The sequence below is a fragment of the Ceratotherium simum genome, chromosome 24, assembly GCF_057802395.1.
Source record: "Ceratotherium simum simum isolate JZ-2026a chromosome 24, ASM5780239v1, whole genome shotgun sequence".
Classification (NCBI taxonomy): domain Eukaryota; kingdom Metazoa; phylum Chordata; class Mammalia; order Perissodactyla; family Rhinocerotidae; genus Ceratotherium; species Ceratotherium simum.
The window spans coordinates 33,946,546-33,972,240 of record NC_141923.1 but is presented as its reverse complement, the minus strand read 5'-3'; the positions used below and the strand labels follow the sequence as shown (position 1 = coordinate 33,972,240).

The 25,695-nt window shown below is 40.0% G+C and overlaps 1 protein-coding gene and 1 pseudogene across 1 annotated transcript in view; one reads left to right on the top strand and one right to left on the bottom strand.

Moving 5' to 3' along the window:
• The window catches only part of EXD2 (exonuclease 3'-5' domain containing 2), a 100,423-nt gene that overhangs the window by 17,044 nt on the left and 57,684 nt on the right, over positions 1-25,695 (top strand). The window lies entirely within an intron of this gene.
• LOC147913925 (alkylglycerol monooxygenase pseudogene) lies at positions 9,842-10,957 on the bottom strand (annotated as a pseudogene).

Below are 25,695 nucleotides of genomic sequence, written 5' to 3'. Positions count from 1 at the left end.
TATTTTGAATTCTCTGTCATTTAGATTGTAAATTTCTGTGAATTCAGGATTGGTTTCTGGGGACTTATTTTCCTTTTGCTCTGAAGTGTTATTGTAGTTCTTCATGGTGTTTGATGAATTGATCCTTTGCCGACGCATTTGTGGTAGTATCAGGTTGCAGATTCCACCTGGCACCGCTGGGGCAGTGGGCAGGAGCTGTGTTTTCTGATCCCGCCCCCTCTGCTGGAAGTTTTGCAGGTAGGGCTACTCTGTGTTTGTCCAGGCTGGCCACAGCAGCTCTGCAGGTTGTGCTCATGTGGGTGGGGCCTCTGTGCTAGGAGGGTGGGTAGGGCACCATGCCTGGGGCCTCTGTGCTCAGCAGAGGACTGGCTGAGCTGCTGCATGCTAGGCTGGAGGGGCATCTACTCAGGGGCTGAGCACTTGGTGGGTCCTGTGGGCCACTATGCTCCACAGGCAGGGTGCCTTCTGAGCGGGCAGGGGCCTTGTCACCTGTGCTGCACTAAGGGTGAGGGGCACCCACGCAGTGGCTGAGCCACTGCCACTAGGTGTAGAGCATTCCCATAGGCGGGGCCCAGCAGCACATTGGGCACTCCCAAGGGCCAGGGTGCAACTCCAAAAGCATTTGCAAAGACCAGGCTGTCCTCGCCTCCTCTTACAGTCGCAGGCACAGCTGCTGTGTGAGGATCTGCAAACTGGCTTGCTGCCACTAGGGAGGGGGAGCAGTGTGCTTACTTAGTTCCACTGCCTCCCGGGGATCCAGTCCACCTACCTTCAGATGTATAGCTGCATGGATCTCGCAGAAGTCCTGTTGTGCTGTGCAAGGAGTCCTCTGCTGGTTAATGAATGTCCATTTAGTTGTAACTTAAAGGGGAGAGACTGAGGGAACAACTTACTCCTCCATGATGCTGATGTCACTCTGGATCACCTTTTTGATTGTTGAAGTCACCCAGGATAATGGCAGTGCTTGTAGTGGAAAGGAATAATGGGCCAAAGTGTATGCTTGACTGAAGGAGGTGTTAGAGTGAGAGCAGTAAATAAAAGCAGGAGAAGAGGAAAAGACTTGGGTAGGTGAGTGGCATGGGCCTCAGAAGCTGGCTCTTCTTTTTCTTCTTAAGTACAAATGAAAGAACAATAGCCAAGAAACAGCAATGAGAAGCAAAAGAGCAACAACCCCACGTCTGTTAAAGGAAAATTTAAAAAACAAAAAAAAAAGGTAAAATCATGACTCTCATGCAGATATAAAATGAAATGTGTTAAAGAAATTAGTTAATCACTATTAATGAGAGAACCAGTAAGATATCCAAAGATGAATCAATATTTATAGGTCAGGAAAATTGAAATGAACTTGAAAATGTAGGCAAAACTGGCTTCTTCCCACAATGGGGAGGGAAGTCAATTGAGCTTCCACTGGACAGAATAGATTTGCATGTCTATTGACAAGAACTATTTTGCATTTCTATCAGTTATCTACAGTTTACAGAGTTTTCAAAAACCTCAAAAGCAATAATAGGCTAGAATCAGATAACTTGGAAGGGTCTGCTCTCAAGAATGCATAGTTTTTCATTGGAAATACCAGTTATATTTTTTGCTTATTCCAGATTTCCTTACACCTCTCATCCCTGACATATGTGGAACCTGAGAGTATAAACATCACCATTTGGGTGAGCAACAGGAAAATAGTATCTTTAAGGGAGAGTCAGATTTTGATTAAGATAAGAAATTGGAGAGAAAGTTTGACAACACAGGGGCTTTTGCAGGTTATGGATAATTAGTTCCAGAGGGCACAGTGGAAGAGTTTGGAAAGTATAATGAGGCTAGGAGAGAGGCAAGGATGTAGAGAGTAACATAGGCATAATATTACATCAGAACTGTGGTTCTCAGTGGTGGAGGGGGGTTGCCCTCTTCCCTTAGGGTTGTCAGTTAAAACACAGGAACCCAGTTAAATTTGAATTTCAGATAAATAAAGAATATACTTTTTAAAAATAAGTATGTCTTGTTTTTGTTTTGCCAAATCTGGAAATCCTACCCTAAGGGGACATTTGTCATGTCTGGAGACATTTTTTGATTGTCACAAGTGGGGGGGTGCCTGTTGGCATCGAGTGGGTTGAAGCCAGGGATGCTGCTAAATGTCTTACAATGCACAGGATAGCCCCCACAAAATGAATTTTCCAGCCCAAAATGTCATAGTGCTCAGGTTGAGAAACTATTTGAACAAAGATCTGGAAATTTTTTGTCACAAACTCTCCTTTAAACATTTTTTAACATGCACCCGTGTTTTTTATACGTTATATACATATACTACTGTCCTAATATGTACATTTTTAAATCACAGAAATGTCGAAAAATTTAAAAATTAAAGGATGAGATGAAGCTGAAATAAACACAATATTTTAAAATATAAAATTTTGTTTATTATGTATACAAAAAGCCCCTTTTGCTCCCACAAACTTTTTTTTTTTTTAAATAAGAGCAATCTGATTGACTTTGCTTTATTTTTGAAATAGTGGTTTAACACACTATGATAGGGCCGGCCCCGTGGCTTAGCGGTTAAGTGCGCGCGCTCTGCTGCTGGCGGTCTGGGTTCGGATCCCGGGCGCGCACCGAGGAACCGCTTCTCCGGCCATGCTGAGGCCATGTCCCACATACAGCAACTAGAGGGATGTGCAGCTATGACATACAACTATCTACTGGGGCTTTGGGGGAAAAATAAATAAATAAATAAAATTATTAAAAAAAACACTATGATATTATGATCTCAAAAGTTTGTCTCTGTGATCTGTTTATTACTTGGTTTTAATGGAAATGAAACTTACAAAAATATAAAGGATCCAAATGGAAAAATAGTTGGCTGGGCTGACTCAAACGTGAAACTAATTTTTCAGTCCCACTCAATTTTATTCAAATTCAGCTAGTTAATTTTTATCTTCCATGATCAATTAGTTGCATTTGTAAGTTAATTAGAAGATGTTATATTTTTGACAAATATATTTAAAATTCACAGAATCTCTTTTATTTGGAAGATTCTTAAACACAGTAGAAAACTATTTCCAAGGTTTTTTGTGTACAAATATTAGCTTTTTTTTTTTCCTTGTTGAGGAAGATTAGCCCTGAGTGAACATCTGTTGCAATCCTCCTCTTTTTCCTGAGGAAGATTGGCCCTGGGCTAACATCCATGCCCATCTTCCTCCCCTTTATATGTAGGATGCCTGCCACAGCATGGCTTGACGAGTAGTGCGTAGGTCCGTGCCTGGCATCCAAATCTGTGAACCCTGGGCCACAGAAGCAGAGCGTGTGAACTTAACCACTATGCCACCAGGCTGATCCCCGGATATGAGGATTTTTATAAGTGACATACTTCTATATTTTTTGGCCAAAAAAAACCCCCACCAAAATGGAAACACTTCTAAATATCCTTTTTCAAAATATTCGTTTACAATAGCTTTCAAAAAGCAGTTGTTTTCTCACTCATTACACTATTGACTTTATCTTGAAGGAACAGTTTTAAAACATAGTTTTTTAGTATCTATAAAGTAGCATACTACTGACAGCCACCTTATCATTCTAAAAAGTCAGCAAAGTTCGAATGCTTGTCTTTTTGTAAAAGTGCAAGTTATTTATAGGTTCTGACAACTATTTAATACTCTGATAAGAAACACCTACCAAATCTCTGAGTGAAGCCAAATATCTTTGTCATCAATCCCCATTTCATCACAGACCACTGTATTACAAAGATTCTGCTATGTAAAAGTCTTGTTTCTACAAAAATGAACATGTTGATGTCATCCCTTAAGCACCCAAAATATAACATAGGCAAGCACCACTATCAATCCATCTGCACTGTGGAATCCTGTGTCTCCCTCCACATAACAGAATGACTCAAGCAGCTGGCGTCCAGACCAAATAAGGATGCCAGTGTCCATCTGTATATCAAATATAAGCAAAGTTGAATTAAAAAATTTTTTTTAGATTTAAAAAGTATAAATAGAAATCTGACATTTTCTTTTAACATCCCAGTGGACCATCCTGCACACCCTGGATGTGACCATCCTACTCCACTGCATGGACCTTTACATTAGAGGATGGGGTAGCTTGGAACCATTTCCACTTCATTGCTGAGGAATGTGAGGCCTAGACAGGTGCAGTAAATTTAAGTCAGAGAGGCCTGGGTTAGAGCTCCCTAAAATGGCTCCATCATTCATCAGCTGTGCAGTCTTGTGCAAATTACATAATCTCTGTGCATCTGTTTGTACATTTGTAAAATGGAATAATATTGTAAAGTGGACATAATAATACCTCATGGAACTGATATAAGGATTAAATAATTTTTTAATATAACCATAATACCTTTCCTAAACCCTCACAAATTGAGCACACTCCCCAAGCCCTTGCCCTCAGCCTTGACCTCCATATCTGCTTTACAAGGGTCATGGAGGCCATCAGTTGAGAACTCCCTCAATTCCAGGTCTGCCCATGGCAAAACTCCTCTTTGAAAGCACTGTGCTCTGGAACCATCTCACGTTATCTCCTCATGTACATTGTTCCATCAGTCTTCCCCTCTTTATCCTATATATTAATCCACTGTAGTGCTACTGGCCTTTTCCTCTAAGTTGGCAAATATGGTCAAGTGCCTCCTAACACTGAAAAAAATTTTTTTCACTTAGGTAATAAGTTAAAATCCATATTTATGCTCTCCCCCAACTTCTGAGAGGAAACCATGAATAACTGTTTAGTATTTATAGATCTACCTCATTATTTAAAATTCCTACTAACCTCATGTTCCATAGTCAACAAATATTTCTTGAGTGTCTACATTGTTCTATGCACTGAGGATATAGCAGTGAACAAGCTGGGTAATATTCCCTGCCCTAAGGAGCTTACCTTCTAAAGGGAGCAGGGCACAAAAAGTCAATAGGTAAACAAGTGAAATGTATAGTGTTAGATGGTGATAAGTACTTTGAGGTTTAAATAGGGTGATCAGAGAAAGCATCAGCGAGAAAAGTAACATTTGAATAAGATTTGAAGGAGAAGCCTTGGTGGATATCTAGGGGACGAGCATTCTAAGCAGAGGAAACAGCAAGTACAAATGCTGTGAGGCAGGGGAATGCTTGCCATTGAGTTATAGTTGCAGTATCCCTATAGGGGCAACGTTAATTACTTCTCATATTCATCAAGGTTCTATCTGAATATATTGAAACCAAAAGACTAAATTGTAAAGTTAGCCACCACCAGCAATCCTTATATAAAATAATAAGGGGAATCAGGAGAGATTCTTTTTTTTTTTTTTTTGTGAGGAAGATCAGCCCTGAGCTAACATCTATTGCCAATCCTCCTCCTTTTTTTCCCTTTTTCTCCCCAAAGCCCCAGCAGATAGTTGTATGTCATAGTTGCACATCCTTCTAGTTGCTGTGTGTGGGATGCCGCCTCAGCATGGCCAGACAAGCGGTGCGTCAGTGCACATCCGGATTCGAACCCGGGCTGACAGTAGCAGAGCACGCGCACTTAAACGCTAAGCCAGGGGGCCGGCCCCTGGAGAGATTCTTTTTATGTGCACACATAAAAAGTTAGAAGAACATATGCATTGCTCTTATTGTGCTCATTTCTGTAAGTGGTCACAAGGTCACAGTTGACATTTATAACTATTGTCTTCCACTATCCATTCATTATTTCCTTTGCCCTCCACTAGAACCCCTTTTTCTGGTCAGAGTTCTCTACCTGGTGGCGTGAACCAAACTTTCATTCCTGAAGGATCTAAATCCCCTTCAGGGTCTTGCTTTTTTCTGGTTGCTTTAATTTTCCATTAATCTTTCCTATTAGAAGTAGAAGTGCTCAGAGGCTTCCCAGAGAATCTCTTGGGTTCCAGACAAACTCTTGGGTACCTGTCCCTATTGTGTAATACAGACCCAATTCCCCCTTGGTATTTAACATCAATCATCTCACCCAGTTGAGTAATCCTTTCTTGGCTGTTGGTTCTGTGGCATGAGGAACCCAAAATATCTAGGTGGCATCTCAACTTCCCATTCAATGGAACTAACTGTTATTGTGTTTCATGGTAAAAGCACTTCTCTGTTGGGAACTAAGACCTCCAAACCAGCAGAACTCAAAATTGCAGAGAGGGAAAGTAAAAATTCTGAAAGTGGATTATTAGGTGTAAGAGTGAGAAAAGCCACTTCCATTTCTGATCCTTGATTCATGGATCCATGTATTCTGGCTGTAGAAGAAACAGCACATTTTATTGAAGAATATATTGAATTTTGTAAGACAATCCCAAGCTTTCAAGATGCTATCTCCCCCCTGACATTGGTGCTGAAACCAAGCCATCAGTAGGCTATTCCAGCTTTCCATTAGGCCAGCTGCTTCTGGATAACGAGGTATGTGGAAAGATCAATGAATTCCAAAGACTGAGCGCAGTGACACACTTCTTTTACAGTGAAATGTGTTTCTCAGTTAGAATCAACATGGGGGAGTGACATCAGCATCATGGCAGAGTGAGTTGTTCCCTTTGTCTCTCCCCTCTAAGTCACAATTAAATGGACATTCGTTAACCAACAGAGAATTCCCTACACAGCACAATAGGATGTCTGAGAGCTTGACACAGCCATACATCTGAAGGTGGGGGGACTGGATCCCTGGGAAGCAGTGGAACTAGGTGAGTGGACCACCCCCCCCAACCCCCCACCCCAGCAGCAGTGATCTAGGATGCAGGTCTTCACATGGCACCCTGCTGATACTGTAAGAGGAGGTGGGGGCAGCCCAGCCTGAGTATGAAGGCTTTTGGAATTGTGGCCTCGCCCACAGGAGCACCCACTCTTGCTATGGCGGCCCTGCCCATGGGAACCCTCCCCACACACTGATGTGGCTCAGCCCCCACAGACTGCCCATTAATCGGTGTAGATCTGGTCTTCTGGCCATTTCTCAGTCCAGATAAAGTGGACAACCAAATGTATGTCTTGAAGATCTGCCCATTGGGAGGATTTTGCTTCACCACTGTCTTTCAAAGATACTCCTGTTGGGGACTGTAGTGCCACGGCAGTGTCTTTTGTTTGGTGCAGAATTATCTGTAAATCAGGCATGATACAGGTGAATTACATTGGTTGATTTTCAAATGTTAAACCAACTTTCAATTCCTGAGATAATTTTTTTCTTCTCTCTTTTTTTTCTCCTCAATCTGGCTAGAGGCATGTGGATTTTATTGATCAATTCAAAGAAACAGATTGTTTTCATTGATTACTGCTATTTTTGCTCATTTTCTATTTTGTTGATTTCTATTCTTATCTTGATTATTTCCTTCTATTTTCCTTGGGCTTAATTTGCTTTTGTTTTTCTTTTCTTTTCTTTTTTTTTAAAGATTTTATTTATTGATTTATTTATTTTTCCCCCAAAGCCTCAGTAGATAGTTGTATGTCGTAGTTGCACATCCTTCTAGTTGCTGTATGTGGGACGCGGCCTCAGCATGGCCAGAGAAGCGGTGCGTCGGTGCACGCCCGGGATCCGACCCCAGGCCGCCAGCAGCGGAGCACGCGCACTTAACCTCTAAGCCACGGGGCGGCCCTGCTTTTGTTTGTCTAATTCCTCAAGTTGGAAAGATAGATTGTTGATTTTAGATATTTCTTCTTTTCTAATATAAATGTTTAAAGCTATAAATTTCCCTCTAAGCACTGCTTTATCTGGATCCCACAAAATAGTGAAATTTTTATTTTCATTATCATTCATTTAAAAATATCCTCCAATTTGTCTTGATTTTTTGACTTGTGGATTATTTAGAAGTGTGTAGAATGATTTCCAGATATTTTGAGAATGTTATTGTTATTTATTTATAATTTAATTCCATTGTCAGAGACATACTCTTTAAAATTTCAATGTTTAGAAATTTATCAGTACTTGTTTTATGACAACATATGGTCTGTCCTGGTGAACATACCATTTGCACTTGAAAAGAAGGTGTATTTTGCAGCTGTTGAGTGTAGAGTTCTATAAATATCAATTAGGACAAAGTAGTTGATAGTGTTGTTCATTTCTTATGTGTGTTTGATGATTTTCCACCTGGTTGGACTATCAGTTGCCTAGAGAGGGATGTTAAAATCTCCAAATATGGGGGCTGGCCCAGTGGCACAAGCAGTTAAGTGTGCGTGTTCCGCTGTGGCGGCCCGGGGTTCATCAGTTCAGATCCCGGCGCGCACTGACGCACCACTTGTCAGGCCATGCTGTGGCAGGCGTCCCATATAAAGTGGAGGAAGATGGGCATGGATGTTAGCCCAGGGCCAGTCTTCCTCAGCAAAAAGAGGAGGATTGGCAGATGTTAGCTCAGGGCTGATCTTCCTCACAAATAAATAAATAAAATAAAATTTCCAACTATGATTATGGAATTGTCCATTTCCCTTTTTTTTTTTTTTTTTTTTTTTTTTTTTTTTATCATTTTTTAATTCTTTATTTCCATTATTAAACTCATTTTTAGGCCACTCCTATAAATTCACATATATTCAAACATATATACATATTTATACACGACTCAGGGAGAAACCATTAAACTCTTGTGACATACTAAAACCTTAAAGATTTGTGAAACCTGCCTTTTCTTTGCCATTCTTGAAGGATATAACCTATAGACTGAAGAGTCTTTAGGATGTAGAACAGGAATATTCAGAATTTTTATGTTATGAATTTAGCAATTTCAAGCCAGCAGAGGGCTCCCTGCTTTAACATGATTCTATATACGCAACGTCCAGCAAGAACTGTTGGTAAGAGACGAAAGTAGCATTTAATATTTGTTATGGGCTTAAGTATTTTCTCTAACTCTGTGTTAAATTAAGAAGTCTAAAACAATGAATAAAGCAAAGCCAAGTCCCTAGTTCTGACGCTTGAGACATAATTTGTTAATTTTTCTATCACGCAAAATTTAATCTTCCTCTGCTTTTCCAGTTCGGAAAAATAGATGTGCTTCAACTCTGCATCATGAGTCCACATAGACACCAGCAATCTGGTTCTTTTAATAGTTTCACATTTTTCTCTGTTCAAAGCTTAAATAACATCTTTTAAAAATAAGGCTAACAAACTGATCAGTGTCTTTAACCCAGTGATAAATATAGGCAAAGCTCAATGAAGGACAGCATTTATTATTTTAGTGCTTATAACTTTGATTACTTAAATTGTGTCTTTAAATCTAATATTGGAAGAAGGGAAGAAAAAAATCCAACTGTTTTCAGTCCTCCCCCTTTGAACCTTACCCTGTTTATCCCTGTCAGTTCCCTTCTAATGAAACACTTGGCAGATTTTTACAATCCCAATGAATAATGTACACACAATGCCCAGGGCAATTTTATTTAGAGAGTTTTATTAACATTATTGTGACAATTTAAAATAACACAGAATTACTGCATGCTCCTCAATCGGCCAAAACAAATTGACCAAATATATTAGACATATGTATCACAAATTAATCTGTTGAATAAATGAATTCTGACAAATTCTATTCATTTTCATTTCAGTGATGTCTTTTTCTGTCATGTAGCTCCTTACGTTGTATGGTTTGCAAAGGTAAATATAGCCTTAGGTAGATAACTAATCTAATACATTTTTATGACAATAAATATGTATCTAAGCACAATTTTAGCAAATAGCAAACAAAAAGTTGTCAAATCAATGCAAATGAAATCTTCATTCCTTTTACTGTTTTTAAGTTTTCTCACTTCCTCTTCTTATACCCATTGGCTTAGATGCTACCAGTGGATATAACATCATTATATTTGAAATCATTTGCTTTCAACCCTAGAAATAAAGGAAAGTGAGTGTAGCTCACTTTAATTTTAACAGGAAATAATAAATGTGGAAAGCAAGCAAGAGTAAATAAGTCTATCTACCTTTCATTAAAGAAATGGTTCTTAGAATCATTATGTAAGATAATTATATTTTCACAGGCAGTAGTAATATATTGTAGTTGTGGACAACTGATTAAAACAAGAGAATTGTGTACAAACTTATGTTATTTCCAAGGGCCAGAGGCAAGTTGTTTTATGCTTCTTACTCCCCAGAAAGCAATGCAGATGGAAAAAAAAATCTCAAAAGCAAATGACAAGGAAGGGATGAAGGGCTTCAGATGACCAAATCTACACAGCATTAGGAACACCAAGCAACGGAAAGTTTCCATAACAGCTGCCTTAGGTCTTTGATCCAGAAAAAATCCAATGGAAGTCAAGGTAAGGATAATGAAGCAAACCCTCAGAAGGAGAGTGACCTGCGACAGTGCAGCTTTATCTGCAAAAGTATCTTCATAAAATGCTAGCATCAGAGCAAACTGTACCACTGCATATATCTTTAAGAGTTGAGACGCCAATGATGAGAAGGGAACTTCTTTCCCTGTGACCTCTGGGATTTCTTCACTCAGTCCAAGTCTTGGTTTACCTGGACCCCAGCCTGGTCCTTTAAATATGACAGAAAACTTATTGAAGAATCCAGATGTGGCCCAGAATGTAGTCCATATGTAAACTAAATAGTGGAACTTGAATGGGTCAAATGTGTTAACGGGATGTGTTAGACCATATACAACTTTTTCATTCTCTGCCTCAAATGTCCCAAAAATTCTATCCCATATAATAAGAGTGCCAGCATAATTTTTGTCTATGCAATAACGGTTTCTGCCATGATGGACTCTATGATGGCTAGGAGTATTGAGAATCAGTTCCAAAGGACCAAGGTTATTGATGACCTCTGTGTGGATCCAAAATTGGTAGAGGAGATTGAACTGAAGATGAACAGCATATACTGAAGGGGGTATGAACAGGGCCAGGGGAGAGTAGAATATCCAGGAAGTATATATTTGGAAGACAGATTGTCTCAGTGCCGTGGATAAGTTATAGTCTTCAGAACTGTGGTGTGTTTGGTGTCCAGCCCACATAATATTAACCTCTAATAGGCCCTGAGTGCATCTCGGTGAGGGGTGAGACCTCTCCAGGGACTGGGACATTGGCGGCAGCCATTGTTGTGGCCTGGTGTGAGCGTGCTGACACAGCCGCCATTGGAGTTCTCCCTGAGACCTGCTCTCCATTTCCCTTTTAATTCTGATAACTTTTGCTTCATGTATTTGGAAGCTCTGTTATTATGTATATACATGTTTATGATTGTTATGTCTCCTGATACATTGACCTTTTTATTATAAAATGCCCCTTTTTATCTCCTGTAGCACTTTTTATCTTACAATCTGTTTTGTCTGATATTAATATAGCCACTCCATTTCCTCATGCTTGTTGTTTGCATATCTTTTTCTATTTACTTTCAAACTATCTTTTTTTTTTTTTTTTTGCCTGAGGAAGTTTTGCCCTGGGCTAACATCTGTTGCAAATCTTCCTCTTCTTTTTTTTAATGTGAGCCGCCACCACAGTGTGGCCACTAACAGGTGAGTGGTGTCGGTCTGCACCCAGGAACCGAACCTGGGCCACTGAAGCGAAGCCTGCCGAACTTAACCACTAGGCCACCGGGGCTGGCCATCAAACTGTCTGTGTCTTTATATTTTATGTATTTAAAGTGTGTATTTTATAGTAGTAAAAAAGTGGAGTTTGCTTTTTTATGAAGCAATTCTGCCAATCTCTGCCTTTCCCATGAAGTGTTTAATCCATCAACATTTAATTTAATTATCAATATGGTTGGATTTAGGTCTTCTATTTTATTATTTGTTTTCTGTTTGTCCTCTCTGATTTTTGTTCCTCTGTTTTTCCTTTCTTGCCTTCTTTTCAATTATTTAAACATTTTTAAAAATTTAATTTTATGGCCGGCCCCATGGTTTAGCGGTTAAGTGAGCACGCTCCACTGCTGGCGGCTGGGGTTCGGATCCCGGGCGCACACCGACGCACTGCTTCTCCGGCCATGCTGAGGCTGCGTCCCACATACAGCAACTAGAAGGACGTGCAGCTATGACATACAACTATCTACTGGGGCTTTGGGGGAAAAATAAAGAAATAAATAAAATTATAAAAAAATAAATATAAAAATTTAATTTTAATTTATCTATTGGCCTTATAGCTATATCTCTTTGCATTACATTTTTAGTAATTGTTCTAGGTATTTCAATGTACATCCTTAAGTTTTCATAGTCTACTTAGAGTTAACATTTTACCACTGTAGGGGGCTGGCCCCATGGCTTAGCGGTTAAGTGCACACGCTCCGCTGTTGGAGGCCCAGGTTTGGATCCCGGGCACGCACCGACACACCGTTTGTCTGGCCATGCTGAGGCGGCATCCCACATACAGCAACTAGAAGGATGTGCAACTATGACATACAACTATCTACTGGGGCTTTGGGGAGAAAAAGGGGGAAAAAAAGGAGGAGGATTGGCAATATATGTTAGCTCAGGGCCGGTCTTCCTCAGCAAAAAGAGGAGGATTGGCATGGATGTTAGCTGAGGGCTGATCTTCCTCACAAAAAAAAAAAATATATTTTACCACTGTATGTAGAATGTAGAAAATTTGCAAGTCTACAGATCAATATTCCACCCACTGTCCTTTTTGCCATAGTTGTCTTATGTATTACAGCTACAAGGCAAATTATAAACCCCACAAGGGGGCCGGCCCTGTGGCTTGGTGGTTAAGTGCGCGTGCTCTGCTGCTGGCAGCCCGGGTTCGGATCCCGGATGCGCACCGACGCGTCGCTTCTCCGGCCATGCTGAGGCCACGTCCCACATACAGCAACTGGAAGGATGTGCAGCTATGACATACAACTATCTACTGGGGCGTTGGGGAAAAAATAAACAAATAAAATTATTTTAAAAAAAAGGAAATCATTAAAAAAAAAAAAGAATAGATTTAGATTTACAGAAAACTTGTGAAGATAGAATAAAGAGTTCCCATGTACCCCACATCTAATTTCCCGATTATTAACATCTTATCTTATGTTATGGTACATTTGTCATAATTAGTGAACCAATATCATTACATTATTGTTAACTAAAGTCCATACTTTATTCAGATTACCTTAGCTTTTACCTAATGTCCTTTTTGTGTTCCAGGATGTCATTAGGGATACCACTTTACATTTAGTTGACATGTCTCTTTAGGTTCCTCTTGGCCATCACAGTTTCTCAGACTTTTCCTTGTTTTTGATGACCTTGACAGTTTTTAAGAGTACTGGTCAGGTATTTTGTAGAATGCTGCTTAATTGGGATTTGTCTGATGTTTATCTCATGATTAGACTGGGGTTATGTGTTTTTGGCAGGAAGACCACAGAGGTAAAGTGCCATTTTCACTGGATTATATCAAGGGTATTGCTACGGACTGCATTATGTCCCCATCCCATCCTCACAAATTCATATGTTGAAGCGCTAAGCCCTGATTTGACTGTATTTGGAGATAGGGCCTCTGGGAGGTAATTAAGGTTACATGAAGTAATAAGGGTGGGACCCTGAGCCTATAAGAGTAATGTCCTTATAAGAAGAGATACCAGAGAGCTCTCTCTCTACATCATATAAGGACACAGTAAGAAGGTAGCCATCTACAAGCCAGGCAAAGAGCTCTCAGCAGAAACACAATTGGCTGGCATCTTTTTTTTTTTTTTTTTTTGGTGAGGAAGATTGGCACTAAGCTAACATCTGTTGCCAATCTTCCTCGTTTTGCTTGAGGAAGATTGTCCCTGAGCTAACATCTGTGCCAGTCTTCCTCTACCTTGTATGTGGGATGCTGCCACAGCATGGCTTGATGAGTAGTGTAGGTCCACGCCTGGGATTCGAACCCATGAACCCTGGGCCACTGAAGCGGAGTGTGCGAACTTAACCACTACACCACCAGGCTGGTACCCTTGGCTGGCGTCTTGATGTTGGACTTCTTAGCCTTCAAGACTGTGAGAAAATAAATTTCTGTTCTTTAAGCTATCCAGCCCATGGTATTTTGTTATGGCAGTCCTAGTTTATTTAGGCAGGTATATACTGTCAACATGATTTATAATCTTATAATCCTTGATAATCTGGTTGAAGTAGTGTTTGTCAGGTTTTCTCATTGTAAAGTTACTCTTTTCCCTCGCTCTTTCCATAATATATTCTTTGGAAAGAAGTCCACACATTGTCTCTTGACTTATGTTGTGAGCTCTGCCACTCCAGGATCCCATCATCTCCATTGAAATCAGGGAGCCCATCTCAACTGTAACTTCTCCCTTCATCAAATCTGTCTACAGAAAACAGCCACCATATAGTTTGCAAGGATACTGGTGCCTATCCGCTACTATATTTCTCAATGCCTTAGGGAAGGAAGTGCCTTCTGGGATTTCTTAGGTGAGATAGTGAGGGGGTGGCAGTTCATACCTGATAGATCCCCTCCAACATTTCTATCTCCTTAAGCCTTTAGATTCATTCTTCTAAGTTATGCCAGAAAGTTCTTGCATCTCAACTTTGTTGAACGTGGACCACTACTGAAATTCAGTCAACCAACTATTAGAGCCATTTCTAGCTGCACAAGCTAACGCATTAAATCTAGACTTGTGGTAAGAGCACCCATTTCAACAGTTCAACCAAATCTTATGTTACATTCTATCTCTTTTGTTTATTTCCTTCTTGAAAAGGAAGAATCCTTTATTTCACATATTCTCCAAGTTTCTGCAAATAAAATTCAGCAAAATATTGCAAGAATAAGCATGAGTCATTTCTTCCCAGTCAGAGTGTGGAACGTGTTGATATCTGACCCTGGTTATGGATCTAGAGCAGTAGTACATTTGCAAATGTGTGGAAACATTTTTGGTTGTCACAACTTGGGCTGGGGGAGGTGCTACTGGATCTAGTGCATAGAGATCAGGAATGCTGCTAAATACCTTACAATGCACAGGACATTTCCTCACCACAAAGAATTATCCACAGCCCAACATGTTGAGAAACCCTGATTGACAGGTAACAATGTGTGTTTGGAGTGAAACTCAAGGAAAATAGACATCTCTCAGATGATATTATTACAGAGCTTTTAAGCAAGGGATGGAAGGCTATTTCCACTGATATTGGAGGTCTAGAGAGATTTGGGCATTCTAGAATCTTAACTTTGTTTGAGTCAACCCACACATCCCCATTCTACATTTCAGTGTCATACCCTTCCCAGTCAATGCCCTGTCTTTCACTAAAGAGTTCTGGCAAGGCTACGAAATCAACTAATGCTGTAATTCTGAAACCTGCACAATTAAATTTGATGTTTGATTTTCAGCAAGATTATTCTGTAGGTACAAAAAATAAGGGATTCTTTTAGAGCTGCCATGGAAGCTTTCATTCTCTGTGACTTGGACTGAATGTTTAATGACTTGAACTTTCCATTTCTTTATGTTAAGTTATTCATTGCGTACAAATGAAGCCACTCCCAACCTACAGTTGTTATAGTCACTATTACCGTCAAATAGTCAAATATGGCACCAAAGCTCTGGCTTTACTGGGCACTGCAACACTAATGACTAAAGGTGATAAGTGGATTATTTATGATGCCACTACATCCCATTTCCCATTGACAAGTTGCTCAACATTGAATTTGAGTTTAAGGATATGACCAAATCAACCCCAAATCCTATATCTGAAAGTCTTTTTCCTAGAACCACTCTTGGGACCATTTTCTGTATTAGTCAGGATTCAATAAAGAAACAAAACTATAGCAGTTATCTTAACTGAGAAAATTAATGTAAAGAGTTACTGGAGATATCATAGGGATTGGAGAATTGAAACAGGAAAGTGGAACAAAGAAGTAGTAATTACAAGAAGTAGATGGGGAAATAAAGGGTCAAAGTTGGGATTATTGGGACCAAATACTTGAAGGATGGGCCCTAGAGAGTGGAACCCAGACCTTGACCAAGACCATGCTGCCCAACTCATATTGTTACCTCAGCAGCTCAGAGGAGGGTCCCTGCAGTGCTGAGACACAGACCTCTGAGGAGGGTTGCTGGCTAGCTGGTACTGGTATCTCTGAGGAGCGTTCTGGGAATAGGAAAAGAAGTCCAAAGCTGGAACCAGCTGCTGCTGCTGGCACGAAGAACTGTTGCCTGGGTGACACTAACAGAAACAGCAAGCGAACAAGAAGGAGCAAGTCCCTTCTCCCCTCTTCCTGTCTCTGATCTCCCACTATTGGCAGAACCTAAGAGAGCCAGGCTTGCAAAAGAAGAATATAAATTGCAGAGACCCAGCCTCAGCACCACAAAACAGAGCATAGATGAGTAGATTTGAAGCTGAGGAACGATTTCTTCACAACCAGCACACTTAGACAATCATTGTTCAGATTACGTACAAGAGGATGAGGGAGGAGCAGGAGTCGAGGACATTTCACAGGCTTCTAGCATTAGTAATGGAATGAATAGTGGACACAGAGGTAGAATATATGTGGAGTGGGGAGTAGAGAAGAGCTAGTTTGTAGCGTGTGAAAAGATCTGTTGGGTTCATAAATTTAGTTTGAAAAGCCTGGAGTCTAATATAGTACAATTCAAAGTGTAGTCTCTGGACTAGTCGGTCTGCAATTTTAAAAAATTGGGTAAAATATACGTAATAACAGTTGTGTGGCGTTAAGTACGTTCACTATCCATCCCCAGAACTTTTCCATCATCTCAAACTGAAACTCTGTACCCGTTAAACTAACTAATTCCCCATTCCTCCCTCCCTCAGTCTCTGGCCACCACTATTCTACTCCAGTCCCTATGAATTTGACTATTCTAGCTACCTCTACATACATTATTTGTCCTTTTGTGTCTGGCTTATTCCACTTAGCATAATATCTCCAAGGTTCATCCGTGTCGTACTATGTACTATAAGTTCATTCCTTTTTAAGGCTGAATAATATTTCATTTTAGGTACATACCACATTTTGTGCAATTTGTTTTTATGAGTCCTCAACAAGATAAAAGCTTGTGCTAGAAGGTAAAATATCTATGTCAGCAAACACCATGTTTAGTTCCCTCGACGTTTTTGCTGGAAGATTTTTTCAATGAAGGAAGCAGAATGCTGATTTACATTCTGGAGCAAGGTCCTTTTCTCATCTCAGCCCAGCACTGTGAGTAGCGCTGGTATAGTAGTTATTTAGGGAGACAGCTTTGGACTGGAGATTTGGGAATCATCATCCTGTAAAAGAAAAAAAAAATCCAAACTAGGACCAGGATGCAGTCTTTTTGCATAATGTCATTTACAGCCTCCTTCTAGGAAGAAATCAGAATTTCTGATAAAATGCCTCCACAAAATTCTAATAAACTAATGGGATTAAAACTTCTGAGAAACCAGTTATACACCCACTCACTTTTCGTTAAGAGTGTAGTGACTTTTACCACAATTCTTTTCTTTTTTGTATCTAATCTAAAATGGTTTTCTAACCAATCTCTGCTCCTTCCAAATATCCCTACCAAAAGTAAATCTTTGAATTGGACTTCTTAAAGGTAATAGTTAAAAAAAAAAAAAAAAAGAAAAATCATGACTCAGATGCAGATATGAAATGAATATGTGTCAAAGATTTAACTCATTAATGAGGGAACCAGAAAAGATGTTACAATCAGTTCAGAGGAAAATCCAAAGACCAGAAACATATCTAAATTCATCAGAAATGTTGAAATCAATTTTCTTAATAGATGCAAAGCTGGCTTATTGGGAGATGTGGGGAGACAGGAATGTCAACAGAAGCTTCACCTAACAGAATTTATTTGCATATCTAAAAACAATAATTATTTGCATTACTATCAGTTTTCTACAAATTAGCTTATCTCTCTTCAGAATTGTAAAACAATTCAAAGACAATAAAAGGCATAAACCCCAAAGAATCTGAGTAGTGGGGAGGGTATGCTTAAAACAATGCATAGTTTTGCGTTGCCCAAAAATCTTGTGGTCCATTTAAAAGTATTTCACACTTTCTCCTATCCTACTATAGGCCTTCTCCCTTGTTGCAAGATAGCGTCATGCAAAATAACTAATAACCATTCTATAGATAAGAGAGAGAAGGTGAGTTTTAGTTGAGCAAAGCTGAGGATTATAAACCGGGAAGGCAGTTTCCACAAAGGAAGAAAGTGTTCCAGAGAAGCATGGTTTTCAGTATAGTCTTATACCTTTTCGAACAAAGAACACTAAACATGCCCAGGATACATATTCATCAAAGTTCCAAAGAGGTATTCAACTGCAAATTAGCAGGTCAACATGACCCTGATGGCCGGGGAAAGAGAACTTATCTTCAGGAGTACTAATAAGTGTGCGAGGGTGGGCATTACTGATACTGGTAGGCGTAGGAAGGACAGTATGCATTCTTGTCTTAAAAGAGTGCATTCTTTTACTTTGAGATAATGTTTAATGCATTCTTTAATGGTTAAAGCAGATGTACAATGTATGTTTGACAGGCCATAAGTCAGGTTTCTTTAGTGGAAGCCAAAACAGTTTTGAACCAGAATAGCTACTTCATATATCTCAATATGTGAAAATCTCTTGTCAATAGTAACAAAATTTTTGACCAACGCTCCTAACAAAGTTATCTGAAAAATTTTCTTTTGTTTTTGTGGTTTTGTTCTTTTTTTTTTTTTTTTGGTGAGGAAGATTGGCCCTGAGCTAACATCTGTGCCAATCGTCCTTTTTTTTTTTTTTTTTTTTTTTTTTTGGTGAGAAAGATCAGCCTGGAGCTAACATCCAATGCCAATCCTCCCCTTTTTGCTGAGGAAGATTGGCCCTGGGCTAACATCCATGCCCATCTTCCTCTACTTTATATGGGACGCCGTCACAGCATGGCTTGACAAGCGGTGTGTCACTCCACGCCTGGGATCCAAACCTGCGAATCCTGGGCCATCAAAGCAGAGCTCGAGCACGTAATCACTGCACCACTGGGCCGGCCCCAAGTCTTCCTCTATTTCATATGTGGGTCGCCGCCACAACATGGCTTGACAAGTGCTGTAGGTCTGTGCCCAGGATCTGAACCAGCAAACCCAGGCTGCCGAAGCGGAGCGTGCTGAACTTAGCCACTATGCCACAGGGCCAGCCCCTGAAAAATTTTCTTTAACACTTCTAACATTGGTTACTGATGTAAGAGAGTAAGGCAGGAGTCTCTAAAGAAAATAATTTTCACTGAATCCTCATATTTTTAGTATGGCACCCCTATCGTTAACTAGACAAGGTACCCTCTACTTTACCTTCTCCAGGGAATCAGTCCTGAGCCTTCTGCAGGGGACAAGGGGCAGTCACTTGGGAGCAAGGGAGGAAATCTCGTGGTCTAACTGCTTCTGAAATAGACTTTTAAACAATTACTCTGCTGTTAGTCCCAACTTTACTCTAGCTTCTTGAGGTACCTGGTGCTGCCAAGTCTTGAGCCTTTTGGTGGTTCTCTGGGCAAATCAGGCTTGCTCTTAGCTTTCTCCTTTGATAGATGATGAGTCTGCTAAGTCAGTTCCCACTATCCTTCTGCTTTCCAGCTTCCAAATTGTTAGTAATTTTATCTCCTCTTCTGTTCTCTGAGAGACTGACTTTGCAAATGGACAATGGCTAGATCATACATGACAATAGAAATCTGACCCATTACTTCTACAGCAACCAGCCTGGGAAGCCAAACCACAACCTCTGGGGCAATCAGCCCAGAATGGTCAGAACTTGTTAATGAGTCAGCTTCCTTATATTTTGCCCCAACTTCCAGCACAGGACCAGCCATAGAAAGCCAAACCAATCACATAAGAAGCCTGGCTTCTAGTGAGCCCTTCTCCAGCTTCCGCATGACAGTGACCTCCAGGGCCAGCCCTGATGGTCTAGTGGTTAAAGTTCGGCATTCTCACTGCTTCAGAGGCCCGGGTTTGTTTTCTGGTCACAGAACCACACCACCTATCTGTCAGTTGCCATGGTGTGGTGGCAGCTCACACAGAAGAACTAGAAGGACTTACAACTAGGATATACAACCATGCACTGGGGTGCTTTGGGGATAATTTAAAAAAAGAGAGAGGAAGATTGGCAACAGATGTTAGCTTAGGGTGAATCCTTTCCTGAAAAAAAAAAAAAAAAAGGACAATGACCTCCAATCAGAGCATATCTGAAGCCTTCTTTTTTTTTTTTTTTTTTTTAGTGAGGAAGATTAGCCCTGAGCTAACATCCATTGCCAATTCTCCTTTTTTTCCCTAAGAAAGATTGGCTCTGAGCTGACAGCTGTGCCCATCTCCCTCTATTTTATATGTGGGATGCTGCCACAGCATGGCTTGATGAGCAGTGCGTAGGTCTGCACCTGGGATCCAAACACGTGAACCCTGGGCCGCTGAAGCGGAGTGTGCAAACTTACCCACTATGCCACCGGGCTGGCCCCAGGCCTTCCCTTTTTTTTAATATAAAGCTTTCCCCCTCCTTTGCCTGCCTTTGAGTCTTTGCCAATCACAAGTGATAGTGGCTGACTCCCTGCTATAGCAAGTTCTGAATAAATAGTTTCATTTGAGTGGTCTTCATCTTTTTCTATATCTTTTTTACCTTGAAGTTTTGTGTTTTTCCCATTGTTTTAGAGGGATTTCAGGAGGAAGTGGAGTTACATGTGGCTCAATCCATCATCTTTAACGGAGGCCTCTTCCTGTGCTCTTTTCTCTGTGACTTAGATATCAGCAGTCCACCCTTTACCCTCCAGCTCCAGAAAGCCCAAAAATAACCTTTGTTTTTTCCTCTTACAAACCTGATGTAAAAGGTGATGCAAAATTCAACACCAGAGATTCCTCAAAAAATCAAGGATAGAACTACCATATGATCCAGCTATTCCACTGTTGGGTATTTATCCAAAGAACTTGAAAACACCAATTTGTAAAGGTACATGCACCCCTGTGTTCATTGCAGCGTTATTCACAATAGCCAAGACTTGGAACCTAAGTGCCCATCAAGGGACGAATGGATAAAGAAGCTGTGGTATATATACACAATGGAATACTACTCAGCCATAAGAAACGATGAAATCCAGCCATTTGTGACAACATGGATGGTCATTGAGGGTATAATGCAAAGTGAAATAAGTCAGAGGGAGAAGGTCAAATACCATATGATTTCCTTCATTAAGTAGTAAATAATAACAACAATAAACAAACACATAGGGACAGAGATTGGATTGGTGGTTACCAGAGGGGAAGGGGGGAGGGAGGAGGGTGAAAGGGATAATTCAGTACATGTGTGTGGTGATGGGTTGTAATTAGTATTTTGGTGGTGAACATGATGTAATCTATGCAGAAATAGAAGTACAATGATGTACACCTGAAATTTTTACAATGTCATAAACCAATGTTACTGCAATAAACAAAAAATTAAAAAAAAAAATTCAACACCAATTCAAATTCCTCCAAAGAATCTACTGGAACAAAAACATTAGAGAATGATATAGACTTAACTGAATCTTACCTATGAGATAGAAGATGAGGTTACACAACATGCACACACCCCACTGCAAAGAACTTAAACTCAACTCCCCAAACACTTTAAATATTTATTTCTCCCCCAAAGTCTCTCCTCTGAGATGTCTTTCTCTTTCTCCCAGAAAGTTTGGAGCCTTGCTGACTCCTCCCTCTATCTCTGATTGATCCCTTGAATCTTCTAATTACTCATTCCTTTACCCTACAAAGCAATTGAGCTCAGCCCCCAAGCACACCACTCAATGCAGAACAAAAGGAATGCTGATTCACCAGCCTTTCAACCCCTATTATTAGATGAACTTGTCCCATTTTGGGGGGGGGGTCTCACCCTCATTCTAAGGGGCCTTCATGAATTTCTTCTAAATGAATCCAGGCATCTTTCCCAAGAGGTAGTCTCATTCCAATTCCTTAGGAGAAAAAGAAAGTTCCCTATCTGTCTAAACCACCAAAAAACCGTTCCTTTTCCCACTTACTAACGAATAGTCTTTTTGTGTTTCCAACTAGCTTGTAAGCTTCTTGAGTGCATAGCTACATATTTTTATAATCTGTATAGTACCTAATAATATTACAAAAGTTTATAGAAGGGATCAATGGGCAGAAAGGATGGATAGAATTTTGATAGAAGAAAATAGGATTTCAGAAGAGCCTATTTAGTGGTTCCTTTAAGTTTTCGCCTTCATCTTCAATACACTAAACAAGTCCAATAAAAGTTTTCCACCTTTATTGTGTATCTTTAGTGCTGGGCACTGTATTCAACAAGTTTTAGTTGACCTGTGTGGCATGCATTTATTATTAATATCAGTATCAGTTAGGGACTGGGTTCCACTGCTGGTAACAAAGATCTGGACTTGACTGCAGTGGCTTAAAAATTTAGGTTATTTTCTCATGTAAAAGAAGTCCAGAGATAGGTAGTTCAGGATTAGTATAGAAACTACAGAAAGGGGCCGGCCCCGTGGCTTAGCGGTTAAACGTGCACACTCCGCTGCTGGTGGCCCGGGTTCGGATCCCGGGCACACACGGACGCACCGCTTCTCCGGCCATCCTGAGGCCGCGTCCCACATACAGCAACTAGAAGGATGTGCAGCTATGACATACAACTATCTACTGGGGCTTTGGGGAAAAAAAAGGAGGAGGATTGGCAATAGATGTTAGCTCAGAGCCAGCCTTCCTCAGCAAAAAGAGGAGGATTAGCGTGGATGTTAGCTCAGGGCTGATCTTCCTCACAAAAAAAAAAAGAAAGAAACTACAGAAAGCATCAAGGATCCAGGCTTCCTCTACCTCTCCACCCTACCTTCCTAAGCACATGGCTTCCGTCTTCAAGGTGCCACTGCAGCAGCAGAGAGCTGTTGGAGCTTCAGCCATCAAGACCTAGTCTTAGCAAGAAAGAGATGGAAGGGCAATGACAAAAAGGGGAAAAAAGGCCTGTGCCAGTTGTCTGACTCCTTTTTAGGATCTTGACCAAAAGTCCAAAGCAAAAACTTTTGTTTATGCTTCATTGGCCAGAACTTACTCACATGGCCATACCTATTGCCAATGGAGACAGAAAAATGTATTTTTTAATGAATTTTTAAATGCCCCCTGACTTCTGTTACTAAGCAGAAGGGGAAAATGGATACTGGGTGAGCCACTAGCACTTCCTGCCACAGTTCCTCTTGAATTTTCTGTACATGTCATCCCAGAGCTTGGCATTAAGTTGTCCTTGGAATCAATGAATAAACGAATAAAGCATTTTTAGATAAATCAAGCAGTTCACGGCATGATCTTTTTTTTAAATTGATTGACTTTATTTCTAGAGCAGTTTTACATTTACAGAAAATTCGAACAGAAAGTACAGCAAGTTCCCATATACCTCCCCCTAATCTCCTCCACCCCATTTCCCCCTATTATTAACATCTTGTGGTACATTTGTTACCACTGATGAACCAATATTGATACATTATTACTAACTAAAGTCCATAGTTTACTTTTAAGGTTTTCTCTTTGTGTTGCACAGTTCTATGGGTTTTGACACATGCATAATATCATGTACCCACCATTACAGTATCATACAGAATAGTTTTACTGCCCTAAAAATCCTCTGTGCTCCACCTATGCACCCCTCCCTTCCTCCTCAGGAACCCCTGGCACCGATCTTTTTACTGTCGCCATAGTTTTGCCTTTCCCAGAATGTCATATTGTTGGAATCATACAGTATATATCCTTCTCAGACTGGCTTCTTTCACTTAGCAGTATGTATTTAAAGTTCCTCCATGTCTTTTTGTGGCTTGATAGCTTATTTCTTTTTATTGCTGAATAATATTCCATTGCATGGATATACCACAGTTTGGTTATCCATTCACCTATTGAAGAACATCTTGGTTGCTTTCAATTTATGGCTAAAGCTGCTATAAACCTTTGTGTGCAGGTTTTTGTGTGGACTTAAGTTTTCAACTCATTTGGGTAAATACATAAGAGCATGATTGCTGGATTGTATGGTAAAACTATGTTTAGCTTTGTAAGAAACTGATAAAATATATTCAGAAGTGGCTGTACCATTTTGCATTCCCACCAGCAATGAATGAGAGTTCCAGTTGCTCCATATACTTGTCAGCATTTGGTGTTGTCAGTGTTTGGATTTTAGCCATTCTAATAGGATTTAGCTATTCAATGAGATACTGATATCTCATTGTTGTTTTAATTTGCAATTCCCTAATAACATATAATGTTGAACATCTTTTCATATGCTTATTTGGATATCATATATCTTCTTTGGTGAGATGTCTATTCAGATTTCTTGCCACTTTTTAACTGGGTTGTTGAGTTTCAAATTTCTTTGTATATTCTGGATAACAGTCCTTCATTAGATATGTCTTTTGCAGATATTTCCTCCCACTCCGTGGCTTGTCTTTTCATTTTCTTTTCTAATCAATTTTTTGGCATAAAACTATTCACCAGGGCTGGCCTGGTGGTGTAATGGTTAAGTTTGCGCACTCTGCTTCGGCAGCCCGGGGTTCGCAGGTTTGGCTCCCGGGTGCAGACCTACGCACCGCTTATCAAGCCATGCTGTGGCAGGCGTCCCACATGTAAAGAAGAGGAAGATGGGCAAAGATGTTAGCCAAGGGCCAATCTTCCTCAGCAAAAAGAGGAGGATTGGTAACAGATGTTAGCTCAGGGCCAATCTTGCTCAGCAAAAAAAAAAATTATTCACCATATTTTCTAATTTCTTAAATCTCTGCTGTATTTTATTATGTCCCCCTTTTTAGTCCTAATAATATTTGTTGCTATTTCTCTTTTATCTGGATCAATCTCACAGACCTTTGTTTTCTTTACTAGTCTTTTCAAAGATCTAACTTGAGTTTTGTTGGCCATCTGTAGTGCATATTTCTATTTCATTAATTTGTTCTCTGAGCTTTGTTATTTTCTTTTTTCTCCTATTTTGGATTTATTCTTTTATTTTTTTCTAATATATTAAGCTGATTATTTCTATAATTTTTAGTCTTATTTTCTAGTGTAAAAGCATATAAGGTTATTAATTTACCTGTATCCTATAAATTTTCATATATAATATTTTTGTTACCTCTTAAATCTAATATTCCATTGGGATTTCTTCTTTAATCTTTCAGTTATTAATATGTTTTAAATCTCCACATAGGGCTGGCCCCATGGCTTAGCAGTTAAGTGCACGTGCTCTGCTGCTGGCGGCCCGGGTTTGGGTCCCGGGCGCACACTGACGCACCTCTTCTCCGGCCATGCTGAGGCCGTATCCCACATACAGCAACTAGAAGAATGTGCAGCTATGACATACAACTATCTACTGGGGCTTTGGGGGAAAAAAATAAATAAATTAATTAATTAAAAACAAAATATCTCCACATGTATGGAGTTTTAAAAATAATTTTATTATTGATTTCCAACTTAATTGTAATATGGTCAGAGAATGAGATCTGATGATAGCAATTTTTTGCAATTGGTAGGAAGTTGCTCAATGGCTTAAATCAAAATTAATTTTCTTAAATCTTCTTTGTGTAAAAGTTTGTATAAAAGTACATGTGTTCTCAAAATGCTGGGTGCAGAGGTCTATCGTGTTCATTAGAAAATGGTAATTATTGGTATTGGAGAGGTTCCTGCAATAACTGGTGATTCCTGGATGTCGTTTCATATTCAAGAGTGCCATAGGCTGAATGTTTTGTGTCCCTTTAAAATTCATATGTTGAAAACTAACCTCAATATAATAGTATCAGGAGGTGGGGCCTTTGGGAGGTGATTAGGTCATGAGCGTGGAGCCCTCATGAATGGGATTAGTGCCTTATAAAAGAGGCCCAAGACAGCTCCTTACCCCTTCAGCCAAGTGAGGACACGTGAAAAGGCTGCTGTCGATAAACCAGGAAGCAGCCACTCACCAGACAAAAAACC